The sequence below is a fragment of the Schistocerca gregaria genome, unplaced genomic scaffold, assembly GCF_023897955.1.
Source record: "Schistocerca gregaria isolate iqSchGreg1 unplaced genomic scaffold, iqSchGreg1.2 ptg001254l, whole genome shotgun sequence".
NCBI lineage: Eukaryota > Metazoa > Arthropoda > Insecta > Orthoptera > Acrididae > Schistocerca > Schistocerca gregaria.
This window is the reverse complement of record NW_026062571.1, coordinates 85001-90000: the sequence shown is the minus strand read 5'-3', so window position 1 is coordinate 90000 and position 5000 is coordinate 85001. Positions and strand designations below refer to the sequence as shown.

At 56.1% G+C, this 5000-nt stretch overlaps 3 non-coding genes across 3 annotated transcripts in view; all 3 read left to right on the top strand.

Moving 5' to 3' along the window:
* The first annotated feature begins 2136 nt into the window (after nucleotides 1-2136).
* On the top strand, nucleotides 2137-4033 carry LOC126330119 (small subunit ribosomal RNA). The gene has a single exon (XR_007562730.1). It is a non-coding gene; the product is annotated as a small subunit ribosomal RNA (ribosomal RNA).
* A 369-nt stretch (nucleotides 4034-4402) lies between these two features.
* On the top strand, nucleotides 4403-4557 carry LOC126330107 (5.8S ribosomal RNA). Its single transcript, XR_007562720.1, has one exon. It is a non-coding gene; the product is annotated as a 5.8S ribosomal RNA (ribosomal RNA).
* Nucleotides 4558-4745: 188 nt separating this feature from the next.
* The window catches only part of LOC126330123 (large subunit ribosomal RNA), a 4222-nt gene continuing 3967 nt past the window's right edge, over nucleotides 4746-5000 (top strand). The window contains exon 1 of the ribosomal RNA XR_007562734.1: nucleotides 4746-5000. This exon is cut by the window's right edge and continues 3967 nt beyond it. This is a non-coding gene — a ribosomal RNA (large subunit ribosomal RNA).

Sequence of the window (5000 nt, the reverse complement as noted above, 5' to 3'; positions counted from 1 at the left end):
ACGTTGTCCCTTAACCTAACCCACGTTGTCCCTTAACCTAACCCACGTTGTCCCTTAACCTAACCCACGTTGTCCCTTAACCTAACCCACGTTGTCCCTTAACCTAACCCACGTTGTCCCTTAACCTAACCCACGTTGTCCCTTAACCTAACCCACGTTGTCCCTTAACCTAACCCACGTTGTCCCTTAACCTAACCCACGTTGTCCCTTAACCTAACCCACGTTGTCCCTTAACCTAACCCACGTTGTCCCTTAACCTAACCCACGTTGTCCCTTAACCTAACCCACGTTGTCCCTTAACCTAACCCACGTTGTCCCTTTGCCTAACATAGTTCACTGCTCGGAATCTCTGGTGTCGTTGTTATCCTCATGTAGATGTCTTGCGAGTGTTGCTTACTTTCCACATATTCCCGCTATCCACTGTCAATTGTACTGCAATAGGACTATATCGGCCCCCCCCCCCTCTGTCCCCCTCTTTGTGTCTCTGTCCTCTCAAGCTGGTCGGTCTGGCGTGTGAGTGTTAAATGAGCCTCGCAGCTGTTCAGTTGCATTCAGATGTCGACGCCCTCAGTGTACGTCGTGGTATGGTCTGTGTCCATTGTCCGCTGATGTCGTACGCGTAACCCACACGCTGTACCGATCATCGGTAGTTACGTACAGAGTGAAGTAGTGTGATACGTGTGACTGTACGCTGGCTGTGCCCAACGGTGTCGAATCTCAATTTCCATATGTTGTGCTCGATGCTACTTGTCTCGTCTCCCAATAACAGCTAGGTTGCACTGTGGTACGCCGTAGAGGCGTGTGGGAGGAACGTACGAACGCATTGTATGTCACCCTGGGTCGCTGGGGGTGGTGGTGCGGTGAGTCAGGTCAGGTCAGGTCAGGTCAGGTCAGCGTGAGCCGTCTGATGTAGTGACGCGTGTATTCCGACTTTGTCGTATTGCCTCACACAAAGTGCTACCCTGGTGGACCGCGTTCCATATCTGGGACATGCCGCAGATGCCGGTTGACAGTGGATCGCGGAAGGGACATCGCATACTTGCGCGGGCCACCTTCCACGTGTTCTCTTCTGCACATGTCGCAGTGTGTATGTGGTCTGATGTAGCGTGTCGTGACACATGACATCCTGGCATGCAAGAATTGTTGAATTCGCAAATGTAGGTGGACATCTACGTTTACTGCCCAAGATACGCAAATGAACTGGAAATCCGTTGTTGAGCGGTTGTTCACGCTGGAGGTGAATCTGTGATGGCGACGATCGGTACAGCTATTAACCGGTTGTTTCAGCGGTACCCGCCACATCCACACACGTGACTAGGCCCATGTGGGTATGAAGCGATACGCGGCGGTGGCTTGGTGGGACTGTTCCCGGCCGGTGAAGGGGGGCCGCCCGGCGTGTTGGCCGCGCGCTGCGTGGGCGCACGCGCAACAGCCGGCTGGTGGGGGGCGCCGAGTGGCAGGAGCGCCAGCCGACGGGCCCGGCAGGCGGCGCAGCTACGCTGCGGCGCACCCTGCACGCGGCGCCTGGCGGCCAAAGTTGGTTCAGCCGAGCCCGGTGCGAAGCGCGGTGGACATCTGCAGTGTGCTGGTCTGATTGAGGACTGTGTGCGTTGAGGATGCGCCGCCGCCTGGCACTCGGCGCCGCGACGCCGTCTGCTGCTCGGTCGCCCCAGCGGTTCTCGCAGGTGGTTTGTATCGCAGTTGTGCGGACGTGTTGGCGCGTGCGCTGTGCTGGGAGAGTTCGCTTCTGCACCCAAGTGGGGCTTTGCCCTTGTGTGGCGCTGGCGTTGGAGCTGCCGGTCACCATAGGTGGCGCGTGTTGTCTCCCGCCGGCAATGCCACGACAGCACGCTCCCGGGCCTCTGTCGGCAGCGGCAAGCTCAGTTGGGAGCAAGGGTGTTCGCACTAAAACCGTCTACTCGCCTAACTCCGGGCGATTGCGCCTCTCTCGAAACCGACCAAGTACCTAGGACGGCGCTGCGCGCCGCCGGGACCTGAGAGGGTTTCGAGGTGTATCGTGCAGGGGAGCTCGGCCTCCTCCTGTTTGCAGAATAATTGAGCGGACGCTTGCGTGTTCGCGCGGGCCCCCGGGACACACTCCCGGGCGGCCGGCTGCTCAGCTCTAGTTGACGCAGCTCCCTGGTTGATCCTGCCAGTAGTCATATGCTTGTCTCAAAGATTAAGCCATGCATGTCTCAGTACAAGCCGCATTAAGGTGAAACCGCGAATGGCTCATTAAATCAGTTATGGTTCCTTAGATCGTACCCACGTTACTTGGATAACTGTGGTAATTCTAGAGCTAATACATGCAAACAGAGTCCCGACCAGAGATGGAAGGGACGCTTTTATTAGATCAAAACCAATCGGATTGGCTTGTCTGGTCCGTTTGCCTTGGTGACTCTGAATAACTTTGGGCTGATCGCACGGTCCTCGTACCGGCGACGCATCTTTCAAATGTCTGCCTTATCAACTGTCGATGGTAGGTTCTGCGCCTACCATGGTTGTAACGGGTAACGGGGAATCAGGGTTCGATTCCGGAGAGGGAGCCTGAGAAACGGCTACCACATCCAAGGAAGGCAGCAGGCGCGCAAATTACCCACTCCCGGCACGGGGAGGTAGTGACGAAAAATAACGATACGGGACTCATCCGAGGCCCCGTAATCGGAATGAGTACACTTTAAATCCTTTAACGAGTATCTATTGGAGGGCAAGTCTGGTGCCAGCAGCCGCGGTAATTCCAGCTCCAATAGCGTATATTAAAGTTGTTGCGGTTAAAAAGCTCGTAGTTGGATTTGTGTCCCACGCTGTTGGTTCACCGCCCGTCGGTGTTTAACTGGCATGTATCGTGGGACGTCCTGCCGGTGGGGCGAGCCGAAGGGGTGCTTTCGCGTCCCGAGGCGGACCCCGTTTAAATCCTACCAGGGTGCTCTTTGTTGAGTGTCTCGGTGGGCCGGCACGTTTACTTTGAACAAATTAGAGTGCTTAAAGCAGGCAAGCCCGCCTGAATACTGTGTGCATGGAATAATGGAATAGGACCTCGATCTGTCTCGCGTGTGTGTTTTCGGACCCGAGGTAATGATTAATAGGGACAGGCGGGGGCATTCGTATTGCGACGTTAGAGGTGAAATTCTTGGATCGTCGCAAGACGAACAGAAGCGAAAGCATTTGCCAAGTATGTTTTCATTAATCAAGAACGAAAGTTAGAGGTTCGAAGGCGATCAGATACCGCCCTAGTTCTAACCATAAACGATGCCAGCCAGCGATCCGCCGCAGTTCCTCCGATGACTCGGCGGGCAGCCTCCGGGAAACCAAAGCTTTTGGGTTCCGGGGGAAGTATGGTTGCAAAGCTGAAACTTAAAGGAATTGACGGAAGGGCACCACCAGGAGTGGAGCCTGCGGCTTAATTGACTCAACACGGGAAACCTCACCAGGCCCGGACACCGGAAGGATTGACAGATTGATAGCTCTTTCTTGATTCGGTGGGTGGTGGTGCATGGCCGTTCTTAGTTGGTGGAGCGATTTGTCTGGTTAAACACGCGATCTAGTGTCGAGACTCTAGCCTGCTAACTAGTCGCGTGACATCCTTCGTGCTGTCAGCGATTACTTTTCTTCTTAGAGGGACAGGCGGCTTCTAGCCGCACGAGATTGAGCAATAACAGGTCTGTGATGCCCTTAGATGTTCTGGGCCGCACGCGCGCTACACTGAAGGAATCAGCGTGTCTTCCTAGGCCGAAAGGTCGGGGTAACCCGCTGAACCTCCTTCGTGCTAGGGATTGGGGCTTGCAATTGTTCCCCATGAACGAGGAATTCCCAGTAAGCGCGAGTCATAAGCTCGCGTTGATTACGTCCCTGCCCTTTGTACACACCGCCCGTCGCTACTACCGATTGAATGATTTAGTGAGGTCTTCGGACTGGTACGCGGCATCGACTCTGTCGTTGCCGATGCTACCGGAAAGATGACCAAACTTGATCATTTAGAGGAAGTAAAAGTCGTAACAAGGTTTCCGTAGGTGAACCTGCGGAAGGATCATTACCGACTAGACTGCATGTCTTTCGATGTGCGTGTCGTGTCGTGTCGCGCAACACGCTACCTGTACGGCAGTGGCCGTGCGCCGCGTGCGGAACCACGCGTGCCTCTCAAAACTAGCGGAAGTGTTGTTGTTGTTGTGTGGTACGAGCGCTGAAGCTCTGGAGCGGCTGGCCTGCGGTACCTGGCGCCTGGCGCCGGTTTTGAATGACGTTCGCCCGAGTGCCTGTCCGCCCCGGTGTGGAGCCGTACGACGCCCATCGGCTGTGAGGCCGTTGGACACAAAAAAATAGTGGAACAGGGGCCGTCAGACGCCTCAGTCCCGCAAATGCTGCTGTCTTGAAAGAGACAGTGGGAGACTGAAAAGGAAAAGATCACCCAGGACGGTGGATCACTCGGCTCGTGGGTCGATGAAGAACGCAGCAAATTGCGCGTCGACATGTGAACTGCAGGACACATGAACATCGACGTTTCGAACGCACATTGCGGTCCATGGATTCCGTTCCCGGGCCACGTCTGGCTGAGGGTCGGCTACGTATACTGAAGCGCGCGGCGTTTGTCCCGCTTCGGAGACGTGGGAGTGTCGTGGTCGCCTGTGTGGCCGGCCGCGTCTCCTTAAACGTGCGATGCGCGCCCGTCGCCTGGCGGTTCGCATACCGGTACTTTCTCGGTAGCGTGCACAGCCGGCTGGCGGTGTGGCGTGCGACACCTCGTACAACGACCTCAGAGCAGGCGAGACTACCCGCTGAATTTAAGCATATTACTAAGCGGAGGAAAAGAAACTAACAAGGATTCCCCCAGTAGCGGCGAGCGAACAGGGAAGAGTCCAGCACCGAACCCCGCAGGCTGCCGCCTGTCGTGGCATGTGGTGTTTGGGAGGGTCCACTACCCCGACGCCTCGCGCCGAGCCCAAGTCCAACTTGAATGAGGCCACGGCCCGTAGAGGGTGCCAGGCCCGTAGCGGCCGGTGCGA